This window comes from Ochotona curzoniae, unplaced genomic scaffold (genome assembly GCF_017591425.1).
Source record: "Ochotona curzoniae isolate NIBS_2020 unplaced genomic scaffold, NIBS_Ocur_1.0 scaffold_2217, whole genome shotgun sequence".
In the NCBI taxonomy this organism is placed as follows: Eukaryota; Metazoa; Chordata; class Mammalia; order Lagomorpha; family Ochotonidae; genus Ochotona; species Ochotona curzoniae.
Genome location: NW_024467090.1, coordinates 973,998 through 983,147, shown reverse-complemented (window position 1 = coordinate 983,147; position 9,150 = coordinate 973,998). Strand labels below are relative to the sequence as shown.

Here is a 9,150-nt window from a genome sequence, read left to right as displayed (position 1 = left end):
CCCACACTGTGTGTTTCCTTCAAGAATGTCCTTGCGTTTTGAAGTCGTCACCAGAATATTTAGAGATGGAGAAGCATCCTGTCTATAACTTCCTCTGAAACCTCCTTGCAAAAAATGTTTTTTAATATTTACATAATTTTTATTGCTGTTTAACAAAAAAATTTTTTTGAAACTCACTTGTGGAATCCATCCAGTAATGCATGAAAATTAAAATCCACCACTCAAGAGGACAGTTATGGCTGAATATATCTGAAGATCAGAGTTGAGTACAGCACAAGAAAGAAAAATCCTTGAATGTCATTTGGATCTTTCTGCTGTCATATGTGTTCTTCTCTCGGAAAGTGAAAGAATCCATGCGACATTTCAATAAATACCAAAATAATTGCCAAAAATTAAAAAAAAAAAAATAGCTTCCATGGACCACAGATCAAGAAAGAGAAGTTCTGATGAATGATTCCCAGAACCAAGTCCAACGAATGACATCAGGACTGTGTGTCCACTGCCGGTTAGGACCCTGTGCCGCTCCTGCTGCTGGGCGAGCTAACATGAGCACTGCTTCCACGGGAACTGGTGGTGCGACAGACATACTGCTCGCTGTTAAGGGTGAGGTGACTGTCCAAAAACACAGGAGGACAGTACTGGGGATCAACTGCCAACCCTGGCAAATGTGATGCCATGCTTGACATTGGTGTGAGGTGGAATGGTAATGAGCAGTCTGTTGATGAAGGCGGAAAAGCAGCAGGATGAACCAGAGTTACCCGGGGTACTCACAGGTGGCTGATCCCTGAGGACCCCCTTGGTGGGCTGCTTTGCTTTTTAGACATAAAAATGCATTTCCTTTTGGCAGGAGGGTCTTCATCAGAACTTTGTATTGTTAGGTCACTAACAGCCACTTTCTTCTTGCTTGCCTCATGGCTACAGTCACTGAACAAGGCTTACTGGGGACACTTGAACTTTCTACATTTGTACATTTGTACATGGTTCGCGTCCTTCTTCGGTCTCATTGGACACCAGGAACCGTCTTCTTGGAATTTGATTTCATCCACATCAGACCAATCAATGAGAATTTCCATAAAGAGCCCATCTAATATTAGACTTTCATAAGCAGCTTTCTTGTCACACACGCAAATCCAAGTGGGCTTCTTATCTATTTGTAGATAAAAGGCAGCATCAAAACACTCCAGATGGGTGCAGGTCACTGCATGGCACGGGACCGTCAGCCTCATTTCCCCTAAAGGACAGCCAAGGCTACCCGAAGGCTAGTTGTAGCAATTTCACCACAGGATCTGCTGTAAGTTTTTCCTTAATCGGTGTTCTGGAATGATCGGGATTACTAACACCTTTCATGTTTAATCTCTGTAACGACATGAAGTGAGCTGTCGTACAGGATATACAGACACGGAGTAACTCGTTCCAATCTCAGATGCCCACGAGATGGAAATCTGGTTTGGTTCTGCTGGGGATGACCAAACTAAAGACGTGCTATTCAAGGGACACCCAGGACGCTTCTGTTCAATTCTGTTTTTAGGTGGTGCTGCATAACCAGGCGAAGGAAACAGGTTTCCTTTTACTGTTACACGCCATCTATGAGGGCAGTTGTCCTCTTGAGGACAACCTGTTTCTGCCAGGCAAAGTCGCCACTGAACTTGCACCGGCCAGCCAGTGAAAAATCCCTGGGTAATGCAGATCTCTAACTTGTTGAGGTGTCAACACACACACACACACACACACACACACACACACACACACAAACTCTCTTGAAAGCATTGACTACGGCTTTGAACTAAACTTGTGGGCTTGATGAGAACATGAAGGACAGGACAAAAGGACAGGTTTGGTATCTGGCATCAACACAGAACCAACTGGAGAGGATCATGCGTGAGAAGCAACTGAAATAGAAGGCGTGTGGATTCCGGCCACAGCCAAGTCAGGTTCCACAGGTGAGGACTTGACGGCGGGTAAGTCAGGAGTCCTTCTAGAGTCCGTGGATGTGGCGTGGAAACAATTCCTGGATTTTAATCTGCACAGCAGAGCTGCAGCCACTCTTCAACAAATGCAGCGCTCTCATCAGGAGTCATGTTTGCGGCCCTTTCTTTCCTTCCAGCAAAGCCCAGCAACACCTAAAACTAGAAACTATATTCCTCAACTCCTGGAAACCTGCCATTTTATACCCCTGCCAGCATCCACTGCTCCTGCTGCCACCGCACCTCCTCCCACTACCGCCAGCCATGCCACCGCCTCCAGCACCATCCTGCACCGGGCACTGCCCAGCAAAAAATTACTAAGAGAATGAGGAATGGAGAGAGAGCAGAGAAAGTATACACTGTCTGTTAACATTCTAGGGACTCTGAGTAAGCCAGGTTGAAAGTTCCCTACAGGGCCTGGCATGGTAGTCTAATGGCTAAAGCTCTCACCTTGCATGTACCAGGATCCCATATGGATACCGGTTCTAATCCTGGCAGCTTCGTTCCCCATCCTGCTCCCTGCTTGTGGCCTGGGAAAGCAGTCGAGGATGGCCCAAAGCCTTGGGACCCTGCACCCACATGAGAGACCCAGAAGAAGCTCCAGGCACCTGGCTTCAGATTGGTGCAGCTCCAGACATTGTAGCCACTTGGGGAGTGAGCAGCGGTCAGAGGATCTACCTCTCTATCTCTCCTCCTCTCTGTATATCTGACTTTGCAATAAAAATAAATAAATCTTACAAAAGAAAGTTCCCTACGTTCGTTTTGTAAGTTTTCAGCAACATTGAAATTACTCCCCAAAACACAAAGTTGCAGACATTGGGAAGGAAAATGAGCATTGAAACCCTCTTGCCTGGAAGGGCTGTGTAGTGGTGAGGGCTTAGGAGCCCTCTGTGTCCCACGGTGGAGAGTCTGACTTTGTCTTCTCTAGTTCCTGGCTCCAGCTTCCTGCTGATGTCCCCTGGGAGGCAACAGGCTATGGCTCAAGTACCTGGGTCCCTCGAAGCACCTGAGACTCAGGGTAATTTCCCCACTCTGGCTTTAGCCTGGTCCTGCCCCTGCTGATGCAGGCATCTGCACAGCTAACGGGTTGTTGCAAAATGTATCTCTCTCTTTCTCTCTCTCTCTCACACACACACCAAAGATTATCCTCACACCTTGGTCAGCACAGAGTAGGAGCCTAGGACCCCAAGACAGGGGCATCTCTCAATGTTCTGCACATCCCAGGCACCAGAGACTGGAGCACGCAGAAAGCATCCTCTGCAGACCTAGGGCCCGGAGAGCACGGTGCTTCCAGCTTTGCACACGGCCCTGTACAACTGGGATGGTACTGAGCAGCACCAGGCTCCAGGCATTCCGGGGGGACAGGGAACTGAGCACTGTAAACGGAACCCTGAGCCCAAGAGCAGCCCCCCTGGGGCACCCCACTACACTCTCCCCCTCCCCGGCCGTGGCATTAGGAAACCACTGAGCGAAGTAGGTGGCAGACAGCAAGATAGGTACAGCGAGCCTGCAGGAATGGCATCCACTTATCCACAGTGGCATGGGCAGGTCTCACCACAGGTGCTGACAGGACTCGAGAGCAGTAAGTGCAAAGGCCCTGAGGCCAGGCACACACACAGCCTCCCAGGAGTGCCAAGGAGCACAGCAAGGCCAGAACATGTGAACAAGAAGGAGAGCACATACTGAGATGGCACTGATCATGCAGCCTCACCAGTGACCAGGAGCCTGACCCTGAAGACAGGGCCTGGAGGAGGCAGCTGCAGCTCCTGTGTGAGGTGGCTGCAGTAGGCTCCCCTGTGATAGTGCCTCTGTGAGCCTGGGCTGCTGCAGAAGGCTCCCATGTGACTGCCCTGGTGGCCCTGGGCGGCTGCAGCAGGCTCCTGTGTGACGGTGCCCCTGTGACCCTGGGCAGCTGCAGAAGGCTTCCGTGTGACGGTGCCCCTGTGGCCCTGGGCGGCTGCAGCAGGCTCCCATGTGACAGTGTCTCTGTGGCCCTGGGCAGCTGCAGCAGGCTCCCATGTGACGGTGCCCCTGTGACCCTGGGCAGCTGCAGCAGGCTCCTGTGTGACAGTGCCTCTGTGGCCCTGGGCGGCTGCAGCAGGCTCCCATGTGACAGTGCCTCTGTGGCCCTGGGCAGCTGCAGCAGGCTCCCGTGTGACAGTGCCTCTGTGGCCCTGGGCGGCTGCAGCAGGCTCCTGTGTGACGGTGCCCCTGTGACCCTGGGCAGCTGCAGAAGGCTCCCATGTGACAGTGCCTCTGTGGCCCCAGGCATACTGGCTTGTGGCTCTCGCCTCCATGCATAATGTCTGAAATGATGTCTTACATCAATAGTGGTGTCAAGGCAAATAAATGCTACCATGACTCTAGTCGGTTACTCTTGTCATTTCAAAACCAAGGAAGACACATCCCTGGGCCTCTGAAGGCAGCACAGGTCTCAGGACACATGCTATGCATCTGGCCAAGAAGTGGGCTTGAGAACTCCACCCATGACCCTGCCCTCAGCCCCAGGTGCCCCCCAGGAGTCACTTGCACAGGGCAGGAGCAGCTCCAGGTGCCCTCTGCAGCTGTGACCCCTGAGTGCAGCACCTCCGGCTGCTTCTCTGCTCCTGCTCATGGAAGGACCTGGCAAGCCACCAACTGCAAGCCCAGCAGCTCACCGAGTTTAGGATGAGTCCTTACATGGACCCTGAGCAGGAGGCAGATAGCCAGCCAGCAAGAGGTGCACAAGGCACACAGAGAGCTGCCCTGGAAGGGCGCCATCGGGGAAGCCCCAAGATGATTCTGTGGCCCTAAGACAGGGAGTTGCAAGCAGAATGGCTCTCCAGGAAGGATGCCGGGCCAGACCCTGTTATCCAGCCACCCTCTCTAGGCTCACGGCCATGCCCCTGGTCCCAAAGATGTGAGTCTTCGGTGGGTTCTTGGATGGGGCTGGTCACCAACAGAACCAAGCCAGGATCTGGGGCTGGTCACCAACAGAACCAAGCCAGGATCTGAGGCCTGAGAGGCAGGGCTGGGGATTGCATTATTGTCCACCCCACCTGTGTAACACAGGCTCCTTAACACTCCCTGGAGAGGGGTCAGCACCAAGGCACGGGAGAGAGCTGCAACCTGCAGTATCAGCGTCCTATACAGATGCCACTTCAAAGCCTGGCTGCTCACTTCTGACCCAGCACCTGTCACTGTGCCCGGGAAAGCAGCAGAGGATGGCCTGGGGACATGGGATCCTGCACCCAATCAGGCCTAGACACCCCTGGCTCCAGGCTTCCAGGATGGCCCAGGTCTGCTCTATGCAAATTGAAGACCTTTTGTCTTTCAAATAAATAAAATGAATCTTTTCAAAATAACAACACTCCCTGGAGGGCGAGATTCCAGAGCTTTAAAATGTAACCATCAGGTCCCCAAGCCTGAAGACAGGAGCTCCTGCATCTGGCACCTTCCCTGACCTCACCCTGTGCCTCTCCACCTGGCTGTGCATCTGTGGCCATTATCAATATCATAAACCAGCATCATATGAGCTCAGTGTTCTCCTGAGCCCTGGGGGCCACCAGGGTGTGGAACTCCCAGAGAGACCCATGCTGTGCAGACCAGGGGCAAACCTCCTCTGGAGTTAGGAGTGTAGACTTGCGGGCTTGGGCCCCTCTCCCTGAGCCCCACACCAGGTGGCTGGTGTCAGAATCCGGTACAGGGAGTGAACTGGCTGGTGTAGGAAGGAGTGCAGCGTGATGGAAACTCCAGGAGGCCAGGACACCTGGGTCCTTCTGAGCCGAGTTGGGCCCCAGGGCCTCTGCAGCCTCCTTCTAGCGGGGCCTTGATTGGCCAACAGGAACAGTGGCATCCACAGATGAGGTGTGAGTCCACCTCTGGCACCCAAAAGTCACCTGTGTCAGCCCATGCACCACTGCGCTGCCTGCACCCCAGGCCAAGCCCTGAGCTCAGCTCAGCTCTGTGTGGGTGGTCACACGCCTGCTTCTGTCACTGTGGGTGGTAATACACGGCATACCGCCCACACGCCTGCTTCAGTCACTGTGTGTGTGAAGACACACGGCATGCCACCCACAATCCTGTGTGGGTGGTCACACACCTGCCTATGTCGCTGTGGCTGTGAACACACAGCATGTCGCACACGCCTGCTTCTGTCACTGTGGGGCTGCACACAGAGCATGCCACCCACGAACCTGGACATGTTGCAGGATTCCTCATCCATGTGCTCGGGGCTGTGAGCGTGGACTTGAGCCGTGGGCCATAGCTGCGTCACATGGACCCTTCACGCAGGGCCTCTCCAGAGTGAGGCAGGTCAGGGGGCCCTCTGCCCTGCCGAACAGTGTCCTCTGTGTGCCATGCCCAGACCCCTGCCAGGTCCCCAGGTCTCTGCACACAAACCTCCACCCTGGGCCACTGTAAACCTCCAGCCCATTTCTCTGCAACAAGGCTGCTGCACTCTCCTTCAAGGCAGCAGGGAGCTTTCCTGCATCAGTGAGAAGACTCTGGAGCGTACAGATCACAGTCTCCCCCTACAGCCACACGGGCAGCCTGGCTGCTGCCCCGTGGCTCCCAGCAACCACTGGCAGAAAGAGATGGGAGTGCTGACTTGGCCCCAGGGGACAGCTCGTGGCTGCCCCCTCTTCCTCTGCTTCTGTAACTGGGCAGCGACTGGGCAGGGGCTCAGAGCACAGGCATTGGCGGAAGCTCCAGGGTTCAGACTAAGCCTTCCTGTGGCAGCTTGAGGAACACGGCCTGGCTCCTGCTTCTGCCTGGCTGGAAGCTGGAAGGAGAGGCACTGCATGGCCTCACACACAGGGCTGGGGAGCCTCCTCCTCACACCGGTGCCTGGAGCCTGCGCAGTGAGCAGGGAAGGGCAAACAGGGCAGGAAGCGTGAAGGGGCTTTGACTCAACCTCAGATCAGACAGAAGGGGTGGGGCAGGGTGCTGACGGCAAGGATCAGAATGGCCCCCAGCAGGACAAGGAGATGGTAGTGGAAGGTTCTCGCCCTCTGCCAAGAGCAGCCGCCTCCTGCTCCCAGAGGTCTCAGGGAGGGGACGGAGGACTACTGGGTTCCTCGGGGACCTAGAGGAGACTGCTTTTCAGTGTGGAAGGAGAAAACCAACACCAGAAAACCAAAACCAATCAGCTCTCCAGGACAGACTAATCTGCATCCATCGGAAGACCGCAACAGACATGGCACAGCCAAAAGGGGTGCCCTCCCAAGCCCTCTTCATTCTGACCCACAGGGCAGCCCCTGCTCTTGCACAATGTCCCTCCCCGCCTGTCCCTCATCCCCACACCATCCTCTGCCCTTGTCCTCGTGCTCCCTGGCCCCGTGACGACCCCCAGGTCACCCCAGTCAGCACAGCTCTCCTTCATCCTGGCCTGCAGCACTCTTGCCTGGCACCAGCTCACGATCATTTACTCCCTCAACAAACACTCCCAGCAGGAGTTTCCCTTGCCACGCCCTGGCCCGGCTCCAGACTGTCTTCCTGTAGGCAGCTTCTCCGTGGGCTCCCGGAGCTACACCCGGCAGGGAGGCAGACAGAGCCCTGAGGTCACAGCCCAGGCCCAGGCACCTCATGGAGCTCAGAGGCAAAGCTGGGGGCAGTGGACAGGAGAGCTGGATAGACAGCAGGGGGCAGGAAGAGGAGGAAGGGGTGCTGGCTGCCCTCTCGCCACCTTCCTCCCCTCTGGCCAGGGCCCTCGCCACCTCCCTCTGGAGTTCTATCAGATTTTCCAAAAGCTGTTGCTGCATGATAAGCCTTCTCCAGATAACCCCGCTCCCTTGTAATTGAGTTTAAATATTGATCCGTCCAATCAAGGCGGGTTAATATTCAACAAGGTGCAGCCCTGGCAGCCTCCCAGCCACCACCAGGCTCTTGTCCCTTCAAAGGCACAACAAGGAAAGGGGGAACAGCTGGGCACAGGCTTCCCCAAACACTGCTCAGCTCCAGGCCTGGTCTGACCCCCTCGTCCAGGTGGGCTGCCCACCCTGCTGGTCTGTGAGAGGCTGGGAGCTCACACAGACCCTGGCTCCCAGAGCATTCCCAGGTATCCCCAGGCTGCAGGGATCCCCAAACCAGGTAGCATAGACCCTTAGTCAGTGACCCAGGGGCTTAGCCCAGGTCTTGGAAGGGGCTGGGTACATAGTGGGCTGGAGGCCCCGTGGACCCGGGTCAGCCGCCCCTAAGAGAGGATGGGTGACCACAGAAGCACAGCCAAGCGAGCCCACCCTTCTCCAGGCCTCCTCCTTTTTAGCCCACCCTTAGCTCCCACCCTCTCCCATCACAAGGGCTTGTCTCACCACAGGGTGGGGGTTTCCAGGACAGCAGTTTCCAAGCCCCATGAAAGCCCATTATTAGTTCAGATTCCTGCCCTTGTCCTACTGGCCAGAGGTCGTAGAAGTGGAGACCCTCCTGGAGAGTGCACCCCCTGCCCCGCAGGGGCTCACAGTGCGCCAGGCCATCCAAAGTCCTTGCCTCCCCTGGACTCATGAGGCCTCCATCACAGGGGTGAGTAGGCAGTCCTCCTTCCAAGGATGCAGATGAGGGCAGCAGGGTACAGAGAAGCTCCCTGACCTTGCCAAGGTCACAGAGACAAATTAAAGCACTGTTAGCCATCAGACCAGGGGCTGCCAAAATGTAGCCTCAGACTAGCATCACCAAGGCCTGAAAGTGAGGCCATGGGTGCACACTGTAGCTGGGCAGTGTTTCCTTGGAGTGGCCTACCTCGCAGTGTGGCTCCACTTCTGCCCATAGGCAGGCAGCTCCAGCAGCTATACCTCCATGAGGCCCCCCTTCCCAGGGCCTGCCCGGCTTCCTCAGAGGGCCGGAAGGAGCCATTCTACCTCAGGGGCCTCCAGCCTGCGCTGATTATGCCACACACCTGCTGTCACACCAGTAATGCCTGGGTTCCTGCGAGGCAGCCAGCAGCCACGCCCAGAAAGGCAGGCAGGGTGAGGGCCCCCAGCTAACAGCCTGCAGTGTCTGTCCTGGTGACCAAGAACTGAAGCCTGAACTCCAAGGCCAAGTGCTAGGAGGCAGGGCCTGAGCAGGTGGCCAGATGGTGAAGGTGGAGTCTGGCGTGCCGGGTCAGGGAGCTGGTACATGTGAGTGCTCACCGAGGCACCACCTGTGGGGCCTCAGCTGGCACCAATCCCACCTTCATCTTGGGCTCATCTTGGCCTTCATCTTGGGCCCC

At 55.6% G+C, this 9,150-nt stretch overlaps 1 pseudogene; it reads right to left on the bottom strand.

The window, feature by feature from the left end:
* Positions 1 to 506: 506 nt before the first annotated feature.
* Positions 507 to 2,164, bottom strand: LOC121169636 (annotated as a pseudogene).
* Positions 2,165 to 9,150: the final 6,986 nt, after the last annotated feature.